Source organism: Phoxinus phoxinus, assembly GCF_949152265.1.
Source record: "Phoxinus phoxinus genome assembly, chromosome: 25".
Classification (NCBI taxonomy): domain Eukaryota; kingdom Metazoa; phylum Chordata; class Actinopteri; order Cypriniformes; family Leuciscidae; genus Phoxinus; species Phoxinus phoxinus.
This window is the reverse complement of record NC_136900.1, coordinates 13,994,729-14,003,017: the sequence shown is the minus strand read 5'-3', so window position 1 is coordinate 14,003,017 and position 8,289 is coordinate 13,994,729. Positions and strand designations below refer to the sequence as shown.

Sequence of the window (8,289 nt, the reverse complement as noted above, 5' to 3'; positions counted from 1 at the left end):
TGTGAAGGCCTATTCATTTTAAGCACTTTGATAGATATTAGAAGATCCTCCTCGTGTAAGAAATACAGAGGAACGGATTCCGACGGCTGGTTTTTTTGCCGTCGGATTCTGTTCCCCCTGTAATAAAAGCAGCTGTCGGAATCCGTTCCCCCACTCCCATTATGATAGGTGTTGATGTAGTGGCTTAAAAAATGCATATTTTATTTTGTGTGGGGATGGAGCTTACCTGGCACCAGTGTAACATAAATATATTTTAGAGTTTTCGCCTTTTTCTATGATATAAAAAAATGGGATGAAAAAAAGTCCACAAGCCGGGACTTGAACTTGTTTCACCTAAAAATGATCAGCTCTTAAAGTCAGTGCATTGACCACTAGGCTGTAGAGGCCTTATTGTTTTCAGCACTTTGATAGATATTAGAAGATCATCCTCGTGTAAGAAATTCAGGGGGAACGGATTCCGACGTCTGTTTTTTTTGCCGTCGGATTCTGTTCCCCCTGTAAAAAAAACAGCTGTCGGAATCCGTTCCACCACTCCCATTATGATAGGTGTTGATGTAGTGGCTTAAAAAAATGTATATTTTATTTTGTGTGGGGATGGAGCTTACCTGGCACCAGTTTAAATAAATATATTTTAGAGTTTTTGCCTTTTATTGTGAAAGGAAAATATGGGATCAAAAAAAGTCCACAAGCCGGGACTTGATCTTGTTTCACCTAAAGATCATCAGCTCTTCAAGTCAGTGCATTGACCACAAGGCTGTGGAGGCCTAATTATTTTCAGCACTTTGATAGATATTAGAAGATCATCCTCGTGTAAGAAATACAGGGGGAACGGATTCCGACGGCTGTTTTTTTGCCGTCGGATTCTGTTCCCCTGTAAGAAAAACAGCTGTCGGAATCCGTTCCCCCACTCCCATTATGAGAGGTGTTGAAGTAGTGGCCTAAAAAAGCTTATTTTATTTTGTGTGGGATGGAGCTTACCTGGCACCAGTTTAAATAAATATATTTTATAGTTTTTGCCTTTTATTGTGATAGGAAAATATGGGATCAAAAAAAGTCAGAGAGCCGGGACTTGAACTTGTTTCACCTAAAGATCGTCAGCTCTTAAAATCAGTGCATTGACCACTAGGCTGTGGAGGCCTGATAATTTTCAGCACTTTGATAGATATTAGAAGATCCTCTTTGTGTAAGAAATACAGGGGGAACGGATTCCGACGGCTGTTTTTTTGCCGTCGGATTCTGTTCCCCCTGTAAAAAAAACAGCTGTCGGAATCCGTTCCCCCACTCCCATTATGTTAGGTGTTGATGTAGTGGCTTAAAAAATGTATATTTTATTTTGTGTGGGGATGGAGCTTACCTGGCACCAGTGTAAAATAAATATATTTTAGAGTTTTTGCCTTTTATTGTGAAAGGAAAATATGGGATCAAAAAAAGTCCACAAGCCGGGACTTGATCTTGTTTCACCTAAAGTTTATCAGCTCTTCAAGTCAGTGCATTGACCACAAGGCTGTGGAGGCCTAATTATTTTCAGCACTTTGATAGATATTAGAAGATCATCCTCGTGTAAGAAATACAGGGGGAACGGATTCCGACGGCTGTTTTTTTGCCGTCGGATTCTGTTCCCCTGTAAGAAAAACAGCTGTCGGAATCCGTTCCCCCACTCCCATTATGAGAGGTGTTGAAGTAGTGGCCTAAAAAAGCTTATTTTATTTTGTGTGGGATGGAGCTTACCTGGCACCAGTTTAAATAAATATATTTTAGAGTTTTTGCCTTTTATTGTGATAGGAAAATATGGGATCAAAAAAAGTCAGAGAGCCGGGACTTGAACTTGTTTCACCTAAAGATCGTCAGCTCTTAAAATCAGTGCATTGACCACTAGGCTGTGGAGGCCTGATAATTTTCAGCACTTTGATAGATATTAGAAGATCCTCTTTGTGTAAGAAATACAGGGGGAACGGATTCCGACGGCTGTTTTTTTGCCGTCGGATTCTGTTCCCCCTGTAAAAAAAACAGCTGTCGGAATCCGTTCCCCCACTCCTATTATGATAGGTATTGATGTAGTGGCTTAAAAAATGCATATTTTATTTTGTGTGGGGACGGAGCTTACCTGGCACCAGTGTAAAATAAATATATTTGAGAGTTTTTGCCTTTTATTGTGATAGGAAAATATGGGATCAAAAATAGTCAGAGAGCCGGGACTTGAACTTGTTTCACCTAAAGATCGTGAGCTCTTAATGTCAGTGCATTGACCACTAGGCTGTGGATGCCTAATCATTTTCAGTACTTTGATAGATATTAGAAGATCCTCCTCGTGTAAGAAATACAGGGGGAACGGATTCCGACGGCTGTTTTTTTGCCGTCGGATTCTGTTCCCCCTGTAAAAAAAACAGCTGTCGGAATCTGTTCCCCCACTCCCATTATGAGAGTTGTTGATGTAGTGGCCTAAAAAAGCTTATTTTATTTTGTGTGGGATGGAGCTTACCTGGCACCAGTTTAAATAAATATATTTTAGAGTTTTTGACTTTTATTGTGATAGGAAAATATGGAATCAGAAAAAGTCAGCAAACCGGGACTTGAACTTGTTTCACCTACAAAAAATTCAGCTCTTAAAGTCAGTGCATTAACCACTAGGCTGTGGAGGCCTATTCATTTTCAGCACTTTGATAGATATTAGAAGATCCTCCTCGTGTAAGAAATATAGGGGGAACGGATTCCGACGGCTGTTTTTTTGCCGTCGGATTCTGTTCCCCCTGTAAAAAAATACAGCTGTCGGAATCCGTTCCCCCACTCCCATTATGAGAGGTGTTGATGTAGTGGCCTAAAAAAGCTTATTTTATTTTGTGTGGGATGGAGCTTACCTGGCACCAGTTTAAATAAATATATTTTAGAGTTTTTGCCTTTTATTGTGGTAGAAAAATATGGGATCAAAAAAAGTCCACAAGCCGGGACTTGAACTTGTTTCACCTAAAATTCATCAGCTCTTAAAGGCAGTGCATTGACCACTAGGCTGTGGAGGCCTATTCATTTTCAGCACTTTGATAGATATTAGAAGATCTTCCTCGTGTAAGAAATACAGGGGGAACGGATTCAGACGGCTGCTTTGTTTGCCGTCGGATTCTGTTCCCCCTGTAAAAAAAAACAGCTGTCGGAATCCGTTCCCCCACTCCCATTATGAAAGGTATTGATGTAGTGGCTTAAAAAATGCATATTTTATTTTGTGTGGGGACGGAGCTTACCTGGCACCAGTGTAAAATAAATATATTTTAGAGTTTTTGCCTTTTATTGTGATAGGAAAATATGGAATCAGAAAAGGTCAGCAAACCGGGAATTGAACTTCTTTCACCTATAAATCGTTAGGTCTTAAAGTCAGTGCATTGACCACTAGGCTGTGGAGGCATAGTTATTTTCAGCACTTTGATAGATATTAGAAGATCATCCTCGTTTTAGAAATACAGGGAGAACGGATTCCGACGGCTGTTTTTTTGCCGTCGGATTCTGTTCCCCCTGTAAAAAAAACAGCTGTCGGAATCCGTTCCCCCACTCCCATTATGATAGGTGTTGATGTAGTGGCTTAAAAAATGCATATTTTATTTTGTGTGGGGATGTTCTTCGGAAAAGGAGGATCTAAATTGTTTAGATCGCACACACATTCTTTTCCTCTCACTGACTATGGTGACCAAATGACAGGAAAGATACATTATAAAAGAATAAAAACACTTTCAAACAATATGTGTAGAGTTAAGATGCAACTTAAGATGCAACTCTTAAAGGGTTAGTTCACCCAAAAATGAAAATAATGTCATTAATGACTCACCCTCATGTCGTTCTAAGCCCGTAAGACCTCCGTTCATCTTCGGAACACAGTTTAAGATATTTTAGATTTAGTCCGAGAGATTTCAGTCCCTCCATTGAAGCTGTATATACAGTATACTTCTATCATCAAAGTAGTCCATGTGACATCAGTGGGTTAGTTAGAAGTTTTTGAAGCATCGAAAATACTTTTTGGTCCAAAAATAACACAAAATAAGGGAAACGCACGCTGTAAAAGTGTCTCATCCGTGACATGCACATTTACGCACCATTAAAAAAATGATATCCACGCAAACAATGTAGAATAGCTTGAATATAGCGTGCGTCTCCCTCAGACTGTAAACGAAGCCCGGGCGCACCAGATAACACGTCATCAGCGTCTTACGTCAGCAGCGTCACTGCGGAGTCCTGAACGCAGATTGACAACAGACCCGGGAGAGAATACAATGCTGAATAAAGTCTTATTTTGTGTTATTTTTGGACCAAAATGTATTTTCGATGCTTCAAAAACTTCTAACTAACCCACTGATGTCACATGGACTACTTTGATGATGTTTATATTACCTTTATGGACATGGACAGTATACTGTATATACAGCTTCAATGGAGGGACAGAAATCTCTCGGACTAAATCTAAAATATCTTAAACTGTGTTCCGAAGATGAACGGAGGTCTTACGGGCTTAGAACGACATGAGGGTGAGTCATTAATGACATTATTTTCATTTTTGGGTGAACTAACCCTTTAACTCAAGAGTTAAGAGCTAAGTGTCATCTGGAATTTTCTTCTAGAATGATCATTTTTATCAAGTTCGTGTATTTAAGTTCAGTAATTTCACTTAAATGGCAATGACAATTACGTATTAATTGTCCTTTAAGTGAAATTACTGAACTTAAATATACAAGCTTGATAAAAAATTATCATTCTAGAAGAAAATTTCTGATGGCACTTAGAGGCTTTTGCATCTGAACTCTTCATATGCAATCTACAATATATTAGACACAGTACTTTGAGAAATAAGGTAGGCTATCAATAGTAATTAATTGTGAAGTGTTAGGGGGTAACAGTTAAAAGACCCGAGACCAGATATGATGAAAGAAGACCAGGAGTCGTGAAGTTCAATCAAAAAGATACAAATTTACTGAAGAATAGTTTGCAGTTTCATCGGTAGAGCGAGCGTCAAAGTCTCATGAGGAGGTCGCAAGCCAACTCTCCCTTACACAAAATCATACACCAATTATACCATTTTGCAAGGTCAAGCATAGCATCATCATACATCTGATTGGCTAAGAGAACATAAAAACCTAAACAATTTTACACATGTGAGCAGATATAGGTGCCTATCGCCATTAGTCAGGATTGTTGTCGCCGATCCTTAGATTTAGGTCTGTGGTGACCTCGCAGGTTAGAGAAGGGCTCCTATGCGTCTGTGTGTTGTTTTCCCAAATGGTCAGGACCTACGTAGAAAGTCAAACGCACACCCACACAGAACACCACCAAATAACATCACATCAAGGCTGAAGAGAGCTTGAGCTCCGTATTATCAATCCAGTTACCCAAACATAGCGATAAACTATTTACTCCTCAGGAAGAAAGGCAGAAAACTGGCGTTTGCTCTCTAGAGAAAATAGGCATGAAAGAATACATTTAATACAACAGGTGAAGCACTGTATAGCTTGACCATCTGTCCAGCGAAGAACCATATGTGTCACCTTTTAGGATTCCTCCGTGACCCCCATTCTGCTGATCTCAGAGAAAGAGACCTCGTGGTTTACGTGGACTACGTGCATTACGTGTCCTGCGTGCAAGGTCTTAGGCCAGGATTGGAATGCACCTAAAAGAACTGGTTACTTATCTCAACATGTTTTTAAAAGAAAAATATAATTTCACAAGCACTGGAATGCATATATTTGATTATTGATTTGTATACAAGTAATGTAAGCATTCAAAAGGATATAGAAATATATATATATATATATATATATATATATATATGTGGCAGGTCAATTAAATTTATCCTGCCTGCAGGTGGCTGATTAATTAATTTGAGCTTGTCCTATCAGTGAACTGTAGTAGCGCATATAAACCAGCTGGTTGGAGTGTTTGGTGTCACGAGGCACCGCCCCTTCCCGTGTCGTCATTCAGGTATGTTGGATGTTGTAAGCTGGTCGATCAATGGCATACTGTAGCTAACATTAGCTTAAATAAAAATAACAATAATAAATATTAATAAAATTGATAAAAAATAATAATAAAATAAAACAAACCGGGATGAGTCAAATTTAAAGGTGCAGTAAGGGAAACACTGTTGATATTTGAAATAATCCCAAACAAACACACCTCTCCCTTCATTGATCCACCCCCAAAATGCACAAAAACGCAATGCAAGAGTGGATGTCTCTATCATAAGTTATTTCCAGGGCGACATGCAAGTTATCACGGCTGGCATTCGGCTGAGGTTGTAGCCTACCCTGGATGGTCAAAGCATGGGTGTTGATGCTTCCCGCCAGTAATGTTTAGTTATCGCCGATGTGCATGCTTGCTGTCCATCTGATAGACGAGATGAGTTTTCAGCCCACATGCGTGTTTGTTGCCTGACTGAGTTGGTTCCCAGAGATCGCACTTATAAGGTATGTGTTTTAAATGTTTGCCTTTGTATTAAATGGCATTCTGTTGAGAGAAACTCGATTTTATTAATTGTTAGCAGTTAAATCATAGAGTTTCTGAATGTTTATTTTTTAACTTAATAGATGTAATAAGGACCGATTGGTCGTGTCTGCACCACCGATTAGTTTCCGTGCGGTTGACTGCGTGGGACTACTTCCGGAGGCTTTGCTGTGCTGCGCTGCTTTGCTGCTTTGCTGCTTTTGTTTTTGTTTTTCTCCATTTGTTCTGCTGTGGACAAAGGACTGAAATCGCTGTCCTTTTTTTGTTAATTTTAGTGTGTGTGCAGCCCTTGTTTATTTCAGGGATGTTTCTGTGTCTTGTGTGACACCAGGAAAGTTTCCTTTTTCTTTTGTATTAGTTTTTATTTTGTATTTTGACTCAGAATGTAACATGGTTAACTTAAAACTGTGAATATCTCTACTTCAATTTCTGTCTCTTGGAGTGACAATTCTGAGTGTGTTTCAACAGTGACAATTCTGAGTGTGTTTCAACAGTGACAATTCTGAGTGTGTTTCAACAGTGACATTTCTGTTCCAGGAGCTGAGTGCACAAAGCAGGGGCGGATTGTTGGTGGTGGTCTCCCTCACGAGTGTTGTGTGCTGAGTGTTGTGTGTGTGTACTGGTGTGAGTGTATATGCACAGGTGTACGCCAAAAGGTGACTTGTTGTGGAGGCCTTACGTGCCCTTATCCACTGCTCTGCCTCGGCTCCTGTCCCGCTGACTCAGGTCGCTCCATGTGTGTTTGTTGAACCACAAAATTGTCTACATGAGTGCTGTTGATGTATGTGCATTTTTATATTGATTATTTATCTATAATAAAACAAATTTTATATTTTTGTACCCACGTCTCCTGCCGTCTTACTGTGGACGAACCTGTGTTTCCTTAAATAACAAATTGTATTTTATTGTCCCTGGCAAGATTCCAGGGTGGCGTAGTCGTTAGCAGAGATAATTTATGCTTAAAACCATTCCACCTATGCTCGTGCCGCTACATTCTGGCGTAGTCGGCAGGGTTCCACAGTTGCCATGTGGAGACGTGGGTAATTATATTGGTTTATATTTGGTGTTTTGTGTTCTCTTGTGTGTTTTTTTTAAAGCAAAGCAGCAGCGTCTGTCTGGATTGTGGAGAACTTTCCCTTTTACCCGGGATCTCCTGTCGGTGGTGGTAAGTGTCGGTTACTCTGGGAACTTGGGGCTCAGTTAAGGTGGCAGACAAGAAGAGGCTGCGTTAAAGAAAATGCCTGGGTGTTACCCGGTTGTACGGTTGTCAGGTCCCCATCTTGTCAAATGGTTGGGTGGATTTTAATTTCGTGTTGACCGACAGTAGCTGAATGGTATCTACTGTTACAGAGTGTAATTGTAAAGTTTGTCGAGCTCATGCACGTTTAGGGAGTGACCAGTTCGAGTCTTAAAAATATGGCCCGCTCAGGTTTGGTTTTTTTTGTTGCTTGTTTCTCGTCATTTGGCCGTCATGTTTGAGGACTCGTGTATCACTTGTTTCTCGTCATTTAGCCGTCATGTTTGAGGACTCGTGTATCACTTGTTTCTCGTCTTTTAGCCGTCATGTTTGAGGACTCGTGTATCACTTGTTTCTCGTCATTTAGCAATCACGTTAAGAGGACTCGTGTATCACTTGTTTCTCGTCTTTTAGCCGTCACGGTAAGAGGACTCGTGTATCACTTGTTTCTCGTCTTTTAGCCGTCATGTTTGAGGACTCGTGTATCACTTGTTTCTCGTCAATTAGCCGTCATGTTTGAGGACTCGTGTACCACTTGTTTCTCGTCAATTAGCCGTCATGGTAAGAGGACTTGTGTA

At 40.2% G+C, this 8,289-nt stretch overlaps 1 long non-coding RNA gene across 1 annotated transcript; it reads left to right on the top strand.

The window, feature by feature from the left end:
- Nucleotides 1-5,800: 5,800 nt before the first annotated feature.
- On the top strand, nt 5,801-6,625 carry LOC306993705. Its single transcript, XR_013796521.1, has 3 exons — nt 5,801-5,952; nt 6,228-6,437; nt 6,558-6,625. It is a non-coding gene; the product is annotated as an uncharacterized lncRNA (long non-coding RNA).
- Nucleotides 6,626-8,289: the final 1,664 nt, after the last annotated feature.